The sequence below is a fragment of the Bos mutus genome, chromosome 28 (genome assembly GCF_027580195.1).
Source record: "Bos mutus isolate GX-2022 chromosome 28, NWIPB_WYAK_1.1, whole genome shotgun sequence".
NCBI lineage: Eukaryota > Metazoa > Chordata > Mammalia > Artiodactyla > Bovidae > Bos > Bos mutus.
In genome coordinates this window covers 7,113,129-7,128,076 of record NC_091644.1, presented here as the reverse complement: position 1 = coordinate 7,128,076, position 14,948 = coordinate 7,113,129, and the positions used below count along the sequence as shown (strand labels likewise).

General features: G+C 43.5%; 1 protein-coding gene across 1 annotated transcript in view; it reads right to left on the bottom strand.

The window, feature by feature from the left end:
* The window catches only part of MAPK8 (mitogen-activated protein kinase 8), a 103,702-nt gene extending 94,489 nt beyond the window's left edge, over nt 1-9,213 (bottom strand). Inside the window, exon 1 of the mRNA XM_070364878.1 lies at nt 9,055-9,213. The gene's annotated coding sequence lies outside the window, so the exon portion shown is untranslated. The remainder of the gene's footprint in view (nt 1-9,054) is intronic.
* Nucleotides 9,214-14,948: the final 5,735 nt, after the last annotated feature.

Here is a 14,948-nt window from a genome sequence, read left to right as displayed (position 1 = left end):
AGTTGGCTCTTCATGCCAGGTGGCCAAAGTACTGGAGCTTCAGCATCAGTCCTTCCAATGAATATTCAGGGTTGGTTTCCTTCAGGATTGACCAGTTTGATCTCCTTGTCCAAGAGACTCTCAAGAGTCTTCTCCAGCACAACAATTCGAAAGTATTGCTTCTTTGGAGCTCAGCCTTCTTTATGGTCCAACTCTCACCTCCATACAATAATCCTTAAAGAATGAAGGATGTTTAATCTCACTCATACTGGCAATGAGGAAAGAAGCAGGCATCCTTACACAGTGCTGGTGAAATGTGTAGTGGTGAAACAGACTCTACAGATGGCACTGCAGCAGTATCTATCAAAATTATAAATGCACACACACACTCTGACCGAGCAATTCCATTTTTGAAGTGTCTCCTACACATTTCGATACAAGTGTGAAATTATGTATGCATAAAGTAACCCACTGCACCATGGCTCCTGATAGCAAAGTGTTGGAAACAACTTGAATGTGCCTCAGAAAGGGGCTACTTAAATACATGCTATGCCTGTGTAACATTGGACTATTTAATCTTCCCCAAAGTCTTGTGTTGAAGCCCTAGCCAACCCCTGCATAATACCCTAGGGCAATCAGATTTACAAGAGGTCATGAGAATGGGGCCCCATGATGGCATTAGTGTCACAAAAAGAGGAAGAGAGAGCAGAGCACTCTTTCTCCATATGAAGACACAGCTAGAAGGTGACATCTGAAAGTCAGGAACAGCTCTCACTAGGAACCAAATCTCTTGGCACCTCGACCTTGAACTTCCCAGCCTCTAGAACTGTGAGAAATAAACGTTAGTTTTTTAAGCCACCTAGTTTATGGTATTTTGTTACAGCAGCCAAAGCTGAAACAAGTCCTATACCATGAAGGTACTAAAAAAAAAAAATAAGAATAAGCTTGCTGTTTATGGACTGATAAGACTAATATGAAATCATCTCTAAGCTAGACAGTTAAGCTAAAAACAAAAGGTAAAGGGTATGTGCACGGTCTGCAACTTAAAAAAATAGGGGAGGCAAAGGACATACATACGTAAGATACACAATCTCCCACTGGCAACTGTGAAATCCATAAAGCTCCAAGAAACACAAGTTTCTCAAGTTCAGCACAAATCTATTTGGTATCAAACCTATTTGACCAAAAATTCCACAAGACTACTTATAGTCTTTATTTATCCCTACTATCTATTTATGCTTTCAATACAGCAATACTAACGTGCCTCATCACAGACTGGCACACTACCTCCTGCACGCGCTTCTTGATAATATACCAGAAGCACTACATTATCTTTTTCACAAGTCCTTCCTTCCTCCCCACCCATAAAAAAACCAAACCTTAATTCTGAAATACATCCAGACCAAAGGTTTTGGAAAGGAATTATGTATCTATATTATCTGCACACACAGTAACAACCTTTGGAAGGATTCATGGGGAACTCAACACCGTCTCCACAATAAGGAATGGAGCGGCTGGGCTGCAAGGCGTGGAAAGGAAGCTTTCTGCTGTATATTTATCTAATCGCTGGAATTCTGAATCAAATGATTATACTGCTTCGGCAAAAGATAAATAAAATGTAAATAAAATAAAATCACTAAGACTTAAATTTTCAACAGTAACAAAGCCAGACACTTTGGTTTTTTGACTGAAAAGCGACTCCTAGTCACAGGGAAATCTATACAGGGCTAGCTTTCCTTTATCTCACTTTTGGTTGGCCCAAATGGCATTTTAGAGAGACCACCCTCGCAGAAGCAAGGCAGGGAATGGCGGGCTTCCATCCCATTAACAGCTTTTAGGAAACCGCGATCTCCTGTTGTCTTTCATGCTCCATGCCAAGCAAAGCACGTGTGTCTCACAGTTTTTCTTTTCTAATGTTCTCATCAATATGATGTGGCTTAGGCCACTGAGCAACAACAAGTAGTAAAGCCACACTTATCAATAACAGAAAAAGGCTCAAGAAAGTGCTGCAAGCATCAATCTAACCCTCCGTATTCGGAGCTTCAATACAGTAGTTGGAGGACTCCGGGTAACAACTTGACTTGCACCTTTTCATGTGCTTATTTTGATGTCCTGTTATGTTCCAAAGTGGATTCCAAGTGACTATAAAGGTATGCCTTTTCTTCTGATTTAGATGTTAACTGATCTGTACCACACTCTCAACTTTAACCAGAAATTAGGAGAGAAGCACCCCACTCCAGCACTTTTGCCAGGAAAATCCCATGGATGGAGGAGCCTGGTGGGCTGTAGTCCATGGGGTCGCGAAGAGTCCGACTCGACTGAGTGACTTCCCTTTCACTTTTCACTTTCACGCACTGGAGAAGGAAATAGCAACCCACTCCAGTGTTCTTGCTCGGAGAATCCCAGGGACGGGGGAGCCTGGTGGGCTGCCGTCTATGGGGTCACACAGAGTTGGACACGACTGAAGTGACTTAGCAATAGCAATAGCAAAAGAGAGAAGAAGTTTTGCTTTTTGTGGTTTGTCTAGTCAGTATATTTTAAAAGGCAGGGCTAAAGATGTTTGGTTCAGAAGCCCCAAATGCCCCAACATCCAGCCAGCTCTGAAGCCTGATGCTTAAAGAAATTCCCAATGAAATGCATAACAACACTTGGTTTTGGTCCTGATTATTGGTATTAGGACCTAAACGCACTTATGTTTGTTCGTATCTTCCATTAAGTTGCACTCACTGAAAGCAGAGACTAACTTCTACTCCATGTGGCCCCCACAATCACTTAATACCTGATTTGGTACAGAGTGCCTTCTCAATAGATACTGCATGTGCAAAACGCATCACTCATAGTCGCTGTCCGCAAGAAGGAACAAGAAATTTGGTCTACCAAAATAACCACACAAACAAAACAGAGAAAAGAAAAACAGTATTTCCAGATGCTACCTAACAAGCTCTAGAAAATGGTTAATGAACTACTGTGGTTACCCAGTCTCTAACAAATTTGCACTTTTCACACAGAATCAGAGATCTCAATAAGATTAAATTTAAAAGACGTGACAGTATTCCATTTTCTTCAAATGTGGGTACACGATAAAGTTATTCACAGCTCCTGGATTCCCATTCCTTCAGATATCTGTCAAAATAAACCCAGGAAAGCTTTGGCAATTCTCTACACGGGAAAGGTAAATGTGGCAACTTTTCCTTTATTATTTGCTTTGGGAACATTTCCAAATTTTAAGGCAGAGAGGATTACTGATCCATTGTGAAATCATTTCAGAATTCAGATCAGGTGCCCTTGGCAGTGATGAGCCTACTGGCAGGGCCGCAATTGGAGACACACGGAACAGACTCGTGGACGCAGCAGGGGAAAGAGAGGGAGGGCGGATTCAGAGAGCAACCTGCAAACACACGCGTTACCATGTGGACAGAGACGGCCAGCGGGGGGCCTGCTGGGCGATGCGGGGGACAAACTCTGCTCCCCGACAACCTAGAGAGGCAGGGCGGAGGTTCAAGAGGAAGGGGATGTATGTACACCTATGGCTGATTCATGCTGACGCACGGCAGAAAGCAACACAATACTGTAAAGCAATTAACCTCCAATAAAAAAGCAAAACTTAAAAAAAAAAGAAAACAGAGGACATGATAAAATTTTAAATAAAATCCCAGAGACTCAGAGGAGAAGGGGAAAAAAAAACTGGTGTATTCTGGAGAATCTGACTGGATACTGTACATCAAATTGCTTTTAAATTTACTTGGCATTTTAAATTTGCTCCAAGTTAATAACTGGTGATAACAATAGCTAGCTAAAATGTCCTTAATACTTACATCTAGTCTTCTAGGTACTGTACACGCAGTACCTTATTTAAATCTCACAGACCTATGAGATTATGTGCTATTACTATTCTCACTTGACAGATAATATATGCAGGTCAGGAAGCAACAGTTCGAACTGGACATGGAACAACACACTGGTTCCAAATAGGAAAAGGAGTACATCAAGGCTGTATATTGTCACCCCGTTTATTTAACTTATATACAGAGTAATCATGAGAAACGCTGGACTGGAAGAAACACAAGCTGGAATCAAGATTGCCGGGAGAAATATCAATAACCTCATGACACCACCCTTATGGCAGAAAGTGAAGAGGAACTAAAAAGCCTCTTGATGAAAGTGAAAGAGGAGAGTGAAAAAGTTGGCTTAAAGCTCAACATTCAGAAAACTAAGATCATGGCATCTGGTCCCATCACTTCATGGCAAATAGATGGGGAACAGTGGAAACAGTGTCAGACTTTATTTTTGGGGGCTCCAAAATCACTGCAGATGGTGACTGCAGCCATGAAATTAAAAGACACTTACTTCTTGGAAGGAAAGTTATGACCAACCTAGACAGCATATTCAAAAGCAGAGACATTACTTTGCCAACAAAGGTCTGTCTAGTCAAGGCTATGGTTTTTCCTGTGGTCATGTATGGATGTGAGAGCTGGACTGTGAAGAAAGCTGAGCGCCAAAGAATTGATGCTTTTGAACTGTGGTGTTGGAGAAGACTCTTGAGAGTCCCTTGGACTGCAAGGAGATCCAACCAGTCTATTCTAAAGGAGATCAGCCCTGGGATTTCTTTGGAAGGACTGATGCTAAAGCTGAAACTCCAGTACTTTGGCCACCTCATGGGAAGAGTTGACTCATTGGAAAAGACTCTGATGCTGGGAGGGATTGGGGGCAGGAGGAGAAGGGGACGACAGAGGATGAGATGGCTGGATGGCATCACTGACTCGATGGACATGGGTTTGGGTGAACTCCTGGAGTTAGTGATGGACAGGGAGGCCTGGTGTGCTGCGGTTCATGGGGTCGCAAAGAGTCGGACACGACTGAGCGACTGAACTGAACTGAATGCTACATATCCAGAACTGTTACATAAACTGAACTAGCCTATACCATATAGCTAGTTAGATCTGGAGTATGGACTGGAACTCAGGGCTGACTCTAATGTTCATGCTAGCAACCACAACTAAGTCTGAACACCTTAACATTGTTAAAAAATGATTACATTTTAACCAAATCCAATGCACTACAAAGGTATATGGAATGGAGACATATATCAATATTTGTGCTGCATTTGTTATACAACCCACCACCCTGAAAAAGAATGGCAGTTAATAAATACTCTAAAAGGCCCTATACATATACACACTCACATATAATTTTAAAAACTAGATTTCAATAAAATTTGGCCTTCCCAGATGTGTTCGTTTGGGAGAAGCCTCATAATCTTTTAAGAGAACATAAATTCACTGTTTAGATATGCCTTAAGTTCTATTCATGATCATAAGCTTCTTGAGGCTAATAAACTCTTCTTTTTTACATTTTCCACTAAGTATCTGAAAGCACAAAATCTCATTAGTAAGCTTGGTGCTACGGAATAAATAACATATACCAACCGAAGAATTCCTGGGGCTTTCCAGGTGTGCAGTGATAAAGAATCTGCCTGCCAAAGCAGACACCGGTTCGATCCTTGGGTTGGGAAGATTCCCTGGAGTAGGAAATGGCAACCCACTCCAGTATTCTTGCCTGGAAAATTCCACGGACAGAGGAGCCTGGCGGGCTACACTTCATAGGGTCGCACAGAGCTGGACATGACAGTACGAGGACAAAAGAACTCCTGGCTCCCAGTAAGGCTTTATAGTTGATATGTAAGTATAGATAGTACAGAAAATATTGTTTCAATAATTTTCTCTGCTTCTGTACATTACAAAGTCTAAGTTTCATTGTTGTTCTTGACACAGGATTTTGGTATCACCCAAGAAAGACTCTCTTGTCCCAGAAGGTTTTCTAAAGAACCAACTATCTGGGGAATAACCTTTCTGTTTAAAAAAAAAAAAAGCTTCAACAGCCTCAGTTTACAGTTCTAACCAAAAAGACAAGCCACTTGTCTACAGCTCTAGGGCCTGTTGACAACAAAGAACTGAGAAGTTCTGTCATCTAGATCTGATTCCTGGAAATGTCTATTTCTACTATTGCCCTAATGGACAGAAGTAAGGGCAGCTTACTTTAATAAGCTCCTGTCACCTTTTCAGCAGCAAAGTTTGTTGACTCAGAACTCATTTGTGAAATCAAAGTTCAAGTTAATCTGCATTAGAGCAAGAAGACAAAGCTACTAAATATTGATGTAAAGAACCCATGACTAAGACAATTAGCATCATAGCTCACAGAAATAGGCAAATGACTTCTATCTAAAGCTATGTGCCTATAATGACTTCCTTGAACTACATGAATCAGTAAGACTACTATCCATACTACTGACTTGAGCAGAGATCTCTAGAGAGCTGGCATCTTAATATCAGACATTACTTTACACACGTGCAACAAAGCAGCTCAATTATCTGGATGACTCAAATATGTCAAAACTCAACTCACTGACAAAGTCAAGACATTAAGAATCAGGCTTCTATTCAACAAGCTTTTAATTGCAACTAGGATAATTTGGGACTAGTCACTTAATAAATTACTTCAAGTTGTTTCACTAAGCATTGAGAATCATCACAAGGTTATTTCCATAATATCAGGCACTGGGCAAACAGCTAAGATTCTAACTTCATTAATTTTGATAGAATTTACTCTTAAACTAATTTCCTTCCAAGCGACCTTTCTCCTGGGATATAAAGGATATAGTTTTTTGCTCTTCCAGTACAATTAAAGGGAGCCCTTTTCAAATTCATTAATGGAATATACTTATTATCAGAATCAGTGCTCTTTCTTCCTTTAAAGATAATGTAGAGTGGAATAAGGAGTAACTGCTATTGAGTATGGGCTGTCTTGAAAATGTTATTTTTTAAAGCCAACAGAATTTAGAAAACCAAGCAAAAAACTCTGATTTGACAAGTATAGCATGTATAGCATGACTGTGGGGATCCGTATCAGTAACCCTCACTGAAATCTGACATATTAACTAGGTAAAGCAATAAAGCTTAGTATCTCAAGATTTTCATCCTTTATGTTAATAAAGTATCATTTTATTTATTTGTTCTCTAAATCAGAGAATAAGTTCACCTCAAATTCTTTTATATCCAAAGCAAATGCTAAAATATACTAAGTGGAAAAGAGATGCAATGTGGACAAATTATTATTATTTTCAGTTTTAGGCCCATATGCCTCACCAATAGTATTAGTACAATGAAGAATTTAGAATTAAACATTTCTAACAAAAATTTTTATGCAATTTGTTTATTTTAACTTTTCTGCCTAAAAGAGTATTCAGAAACTTTTCAAGTAATATTCACAAAAGGTAATATTCACAATCAATATAGACCCTGTTGAAATATCACTGTGTGTGTGTCTGTGTGCACTTATCACACACAGACACACTCACATATTTAAAAAAATATTTTAGACAAGGTTTAATTTTAAGATAGTCAATGAGTTAGAAGTGATAGGAAAAAAATTAATACTGAAGTGATTCAAAAGCCCCTATTTTCATGACAGATAATATATATATGAATTGATCATTTAGCCATCCGGAAGTGAATTTGCTTTAGGCTTCCAAAACTATACAGAGAACATTAAAATGTTTTTGTTAAGGCTTGATGTTATCATCTCTAAAGAGCTTTTCATCAATCTGATTTTCATCGAACACTTACTATATTCCAGGCTAGATGTTAGAGACACAGATGCAAGACAGGCCTGTCCTCAAGGAAGTCACGTTTTGATTGCTTGTTACATCAGGTACACACTAAACATGTTCACTCACACATCTGACCTCCTAGGCTTAACCCACAGCAAGGGATTCAGAAGTAAATATTACAAATGACTGTAAGGAAATACATAAAAGCTGCTGTACGTTTAGACCAAATATAACCCTACTTCTTAATAAGTAAAATGTTACACTAGAAATTCCAGATATACTACTAAAAATAGTAAAATAACCCAAAGCATAACTATACCTTCTTTAACACACATCACTTATACAATCGTCTAATTTAAAGGTACATCTGTTATAGTTCAGTGTGAGTATTTTCTTCCATCAGAGGGTATTTCTCTCTGCCCTCAAACTCCATCTGGGTACAATACTGAACAGTTCCTGAATGAATGAATGAAACAAACAGATGTTCTCATTACCAAGGAGGTACTCGCTAGATGCTTTTCTTAAAACACAATGGACTGACACACCAGAATTCTACTAGAAAGATCAGTGAGTTTCAGGGGCAAAAATAGTAACCACTGCACATTGTCTGACACCGTGTAGTCAACACGTTATTAAGTTAGTTCACAGTAAACATATGATGGGAAACTTTCAGAAATTAAAACGAAAAGTGCTCATCACAGTACTTCAAAGCAGACTTGGCTCCCCTCGAAGGACAGGGAACACAAGGGCAAGACAAAGAGAAGGGAGGCTGGGGTGAAAAAGTCAAAAGGTCGCCACGGAGTGACCCTCAAGAGAAAGGCGCGCTGACCACTGAAGCTCGCGCTGAGCTGGACGGACACCTCCTGCCCAAGCCTCGAGCCCCAGCGCTTCCTCGAATCCGGGAGCTGAAGGCCACTCCAGCCTCTTTCGGCACCGCTGCCTGCGTTCGCTCAGAACATCAGCACAAAGAAACCACCGAGACACAAAACACTGTCCCCGTGGGCGCCGGGCAGGCGTCGCGACCCGGCCACCGGAGCGCTCTTTGCGGGTCCCTGCCGCCGGGAGAGGTAGCCGGGGAGCAGCGGGCCGACTAGGCGCCTTCGTCCAGACCTTCGCCGAAGTGTTTTAGAACTTGCCACCCACCTCCCGCTCCATTTTCCTCTCCCGACGTGGGCGCTGGACCCGCGCGAGGAGGGCGCGCGAGGACCGACGGGCGGAGCTGGGGCCGAGGGGGCGGCCGGGACGCGCCTGGGTCCCGCAGCCCCACGCCCCCCGGCCGGCCCCCGCCTCCTCGGCCGCTATTGTTCCCGCGCCGCCCCCGCCGGCCGCGCGCCCCCCGCCCGCCGCGCGCTCCCGTCCTCATTCCCGGGAGGGGGTCACGGCTGAGCAAAGGCGGTGGCGGCGGCACAATAACATAAACACGGCGGGGCCGCCGGCCGCCCTGGCCCTGAGGCACTTGCCGCACTCACCCGGCAGCGCAGCGAATGGCGACAGGAAAGCCCGGCGGCGGGAACCGGCGCCGTCTCGGCGGTCTCCGCAGCCGTTACCCAGCGCTGCTCGCGGCTCCGCGATCCGGGCCGCGTCGTCCGGCCTCCGCCGCTCCGCTGAGTAACAGGGACGCGGGCCGTCACCGCGCACGCCCGCTCACGTCACCGCGCAGGACCCCGCCTCCGCGCTTCGCGAGCGGCCCATGGGGCGGGGCAGCCCGGGGGCCCGGATTGCGGGGGCGGAGTCCGCAGTCCGGGGGCGGGGCTACTGCAGGGGGGTGGGCGGGCTTGCGGAGGTCGCCTGGAGGCGGAGCTACGAGAAGAGCGTGTGAGAGTCTCCAGTGAGGGGTGTGGCGGAGTGCTGAACGGGGCGGAGATTTGCTCCTGGCGCGTGGCGGCGTGTGGCCTGAGTGCCCCGCAGCTGTGTGGGGGCGGTCCGCTAGTCCTAGCCAAGGCCTCTGGGGCTCCTTGCCCCAGAGTTTGAAGGTCAGGTGCCTTAAGCCAGACCCGCCCGGGAATCTGGCACTATGGCTAGGGCTCACACCTGAGAGACAAAAAGCTCTTTACCATGACTGACAATACATTCCACTCTGAGGACACCTGCTTCGGGCTCAGCAACCCTCAAGCAAATATTCTCTTAAGCCACTTGGAAAAACCTGCCTCCTGTTTTCCCTAAGTCCACTTCCTGCAGAAGTCACTGCATTATCCTATTTGTCTCTGGGCCCCACAAGGCATGTATATGTTAGTTAGAGAAGCGACAAATTGGCAAGCCCTTAAATATCCGGCAAGTGGAAAGATGTCTAAATTACATACATGTTTGCAATAGAATACATTTTAGAAGTTTAAATACCATGTGTTCGAAGGATTCTTAACGACACAGGAAAATGTTCATCATACTTCATTAAGAGAAATAAGCAAATCTATTATACATAGATAGAATGATCCTACTTATATACTACACGTACATAGAAAAAAAAAAAAAGAAACGTGGCAAATTATTTTAACAACCTAGACAGCATACTGAAAGGCAGAGACATTACTTTACAGACAAAAGTCTGTCTAGTCAAAGCTATAGTTTTTCCAGTAGTCATGTATGGATGTGAGAGTTGGACCATAAAGAAAGCAGAGCGCCAAAGATTTGATGCTTTTGAACTGTGGTCCTGGAGAAGACTCTTGAGAGTCCCTTGGACTGCAAGGAGATCCAACCAGTCAATCCTAAAATAAATCAGTCCTGAATATTCACTGGAAGGACTGGTGCTAAAGCTGAAATTCCAATATTTTGGCCACCTGATACAAAGAACTGACTCATTTGAAAAGACCCTGATGCTGGGAAAGATTGAAGGCAGGAGAAGAAGGGGATGACAGAGGATGAAATGGTTGGATGGCATCACCAACATGATGGACATGAGTTTGAGCAAGCTCCAGGAGTTGGTGATAGACAGGGAACCCTGGCATGCTGCAGTCCATGGGATCACAGAGTCGGACATGACTGAGTGACTGAACTGAATTGATTTTAACAGTAGTTCATCATTGGACTATGAATTGGTTTTCTTTTATATTTTAAGTATTTCCCCGTGGTTTCCAAATTGTGTTCATAATCAGAAAAAAGTATATTACTTTAGTAATGAATAATACATATTTATTGAATAAAGGAGTGAATTCAGGTAGTCTTCCATGTCATGTTGGGCTGGCCTGTTTCCAGTGATTCTGAAATGAAACATAAATTCATTTGTTCATTCTCTTCCTAATTCCTCCCTCTCTCTCAGGCTTCTTTATTTCCTTCCTTGCTTTATTTCTCAAATAAATATTTATTGCATGCCCATTCTGTGCCAAGTACTTTGCTAACACTGGAAATAGGATGGAGCTTACAGACTTAATCATTATAATATAGAAATAATAACAGTAAGCAAATGCAAAATGATCACTGCATTATAATACAAAACGATATGGATACATATTATTATGGAACCAGTTGATGAAATTAATAAAGCCAGGAAAGTCTTCCTTGAGGAACTGCCTCTTGAACTGAGAACAGATTCAACCAGGCTAAAAATATTTGTTCCAGACAGAGGTAATTTAGTGTGCAAGAGTCATGTGATGACAGGGAGCAGGGTGAGTTTGATAAATCGAGGAAAAGACCAGTGCTGCTGGAAAAGCAAGGAAGAGGAAGCTATGAGACGATGTTCGAAAGATTATAAAGGAACCAAGCCTAGTACAGCCATACTACACAGGCTGAAAAGCTTGTCTTCATCCCAAGTGCAATGGGAAGCACCTGGCGTGCTGTAGCAAAGTGTGTGGCATGGTCAGAATGGCATCTTGAAAAGATTGCTTGTTGAAAAGAGGCCAGGTAGACACAGAAGTAGTCTAGATGGCAGATGGTGGAGGTTTGCTCTAGGGTGGTGGTCATGGAAACAGTCAAAGGACCCTCTGGGAGATCCAATACACGGAACTTGGTGATGGATTTAGGTGGGCAGTGAAGGAAACGGAGTTATTATGGAAAAGTCGTTAAGTTTTTTTTGCATGTGGCCAAAGATGGGATGTGTGTACTGGTTCACTGAGATGGGAATCTTGGAAGAGAACAGGGGTTGCATGGAAAGATTGTGAGAGCAAATAGTTTGAAGGTTTTGATCTGCCCCAAAGAGATGCCAGGTTGGAAGGTGGTATTCAGAGCTGGGATCAGGTGGATAAGAGAAGAATCATTGATAGACAGTGATGACTTAAAGCCTTGGGGGTGGATCAGTTAGCCAAGGCCTGAGTGAGAAAATGTACTGAATGAGAAGAAAACATGGCTTGGAGCCAGGCTTGAGGAACTTCAGCACTGATTTAATACAAAAAAGACGAGCCTGAGAAAGAGCTGCCAAGAGGAAGAAGGAAAACCAGGGGAGAAGGATTCAGGAAGGAGTGATCAGTAATATCAAGTATAAGAGGAAGCTTAAAATCCTGGAGTACTTAGATCCAGAAGTAGTTTGAAGTGGGCTAAGGAATGAATGGGAGATTGAAAATGAAGATGGTGGGTAATGATGAGTCAGGAAGTGAAGGAAGACACAAGTATATTTACATCTGGTAGGGAGACTGTTAGGAGGGAAAGGTGGAACAGAGGGAAAAAGCATGAGTCTAAGTTTCCTGGGAAAGCGGGGTGAAGGAAAGGGTGGAGGATATAAGATTGGACAGGCAGGCGGAAGTATTGACAGGTACCTCCTACTCCCCACCAGATAAGATTGAACACCTGGAGGTAGCAAAAGACAAAATAATCAGAGCAGTTGTGAAGTGAGTATTGCAGAACAGAGCTCCCAGTTTTCATACCTAGTTCTATAATGCTATTAACAGCCTCTCTTTCCACAGGAAGAGCTTCTGTTTAAGCCTCAGCCTTCCACTGTCAGCTTCCACTTATCTACATCTAGAAAAAGACATCCTGCATGTTTATATTCGTATATGTGCATGTGTGTGATTTCAGAAGGCATTTCACTCTTTGTGATCGAATGTTATCATCTGTGATATTCTGCAAATTCAAAATCCTTTCCATAACCCAGACATGGCTCTGGGCCTCCTTCTTCCTTCTCATGGCATTCTTCCTTGTTAACTGGCTGTAGTTTCTTGTAAACCTATTGAGAGCTGACTCAGTAAAAGAAGAGCTGAGGAATTGTTTCATTATTGGCTCTTTGATAAAGTTCTACCCCTGCCTGCCACAGCTTAGAGATACCTGTGCTAAACTGCCCTCTTGCCATCCACATCCAGCTTTGAAGGTATTCAATATTTATCCTCTGGAGGGAAAAAAAGGGAATTGAGTGGGAGGGAAAGAATATATCATTGAAGTCCTGTAACAATAAACAAAATCCTTACTGTTGTTTTAAATAAATATATATTTAGGAAGCTTCCCTGGTAGCTCAGAAGGTAAAGCGTCTGCCTGCAGTGCGGGAGACCCTGATTCGATCCCTGGGTCGGGAAGATCCCCTGGAGAAGGAAATGGCAACCCACTCCAGTACTCTTGCCTGGAAAATCCCATGGACCGAGGAGCCTGGTAGGCTACAGTCCATGGGGTCACAAAGAGTCAGACACGACTGAGCAACTTCACTTCACATATTCAGGAAGAAGACTTTCCATCAGGTGTCTCAACAAGGATTCTGTGCCTCATTTACAAATCCTTTCACCTACATTTCCTCCAGCCCAGTGAAGTTTGCCATTTGTACTGCAGAAAATTCATCTTAGGTCCCGGGGTAGAGAGAAGAGAGCCATTCACTACTGGTCCCTCTTCCTTGACAGTTTTAGGGAGGACACATCGCCCTTGCATCTCCATCTCCATCTCTATTGCTGTCTTCATCCCCACCTCCATCTCCATCTCTGTCTCTACATCCATTTCAGCCTTCATCTCCATCACCACCTTCATGGCCCCCCCGCCTTGCCCCTCAGATGTAAACCTGGAATTCATATTAGATTGGCTTGCATTCAGAAAATGACCTTTTAGTATGGAGTCCCCTATGAATTCCCAACTTCTGCCAAAAGTTCTACACATTTCCAGCTAAATTTAGAAAGGCTTTTTGTAGTGTTATTGGCTAGCAAGAAGGAGCTTCTGGCATCCCTATAGAGTTAAGAGTCATTTTCTTCAGGTGGCAGGATTTTGAGCCCCCCTGCAAAGCAGAAGTGTTGCTAAGAGAGGTGTTTACTGTGATCACCTTGGCAGAGGCCTCTGGCCAGGATTTGTCTCCTGTCCCTGACTCCGGCGGTGACCTGGAGTCCTCCAGTGTCCTGAAACGATGTTCTTGTTTCTAGAAAGCAGAGGGTAAGAGACCATCTGGTAAAGGAATGTCAACAGCTCCGTTATCCTGTTCCTAAGCAGATTCCCATACAAAAACATTTCTGCTTCTCTGAGGTAGGTTTCATTGCCCCTCATGCCCAAACTAGCAAGATTAATTCTTAGCTGCATCAGCCTTCCAGCTTGAGGCTTACTGTGGATCTAAGAAGAGGGCAGAGGAGAGTAGAGTTTCTGTGTGGGGGAAAGGCAGAGGGAAATGCCATGACCCTTCAAGGTATGGACCATTTAAATGAAAGACAACTACACAGGGAAGAAAGTGAGCATTTCTTCCTGAATCTAAGACAGTTTATGCTCCAACTGATGCTTGACAGATCAACAATCCAGCATAAATAGGGGAGAAAATTAATTCTGGAGGTGCTAAACCACACGAAGACTGGATAAGGTCTCAAACCCAGCCCTCTTTCCCTACCCCTCACTCACAGTGTTCTATGTCCTTGTAAAGCCGAAGTGTGGTTGGTAAATGTCAGCCTATGCAGAGCAGAGAGCAGGACTCCCCCTCCCTTGGAATCAGCAGGAACAATAGGGATATCACAGGTCAACTTCCCAAAGGCAGGACCACGGCATGAGGTTCTATCACCAAGCAACGAAGCAAGGCTGTACCCACAAAGAGATGAGGATCATCCTGTCTGGATCCTCTTGTGCACATTCTTAGAGAAGATGGGACCAAACTGATAGATTTAAATACATGGCTCATTCTACCCTCACAGAAGGGTGGGCATCAGGATCTTGGAGGTAGAATTCCCCATTGTGTCAGAGGTCAGCAGCCCTGAGAGGGAGACTGGACGGGGCTGGAAGAAGCAAGCCAAAGAGCAAACCAAATATTAGGAGCTAGCTTGTGGGGCAAAGATTTTAACCACAAAAGAAAAAAAAAAAACTACACAGAAACGAAATTCCCCTGAAGAGACTAGCGAAGGCACTAGACTTCCCTTCACCCCAAACAGTCCTATAAGCTTATAGATCTGAGGGAAGAAGTATAAGAGTACCAAGAAAATTCAAGTTCAAGGATTTTTGAGTGGTATTCAGTTGCAATCGAAAGTCAGGCTTCAAAACGGTGTGTGTGTGTGCA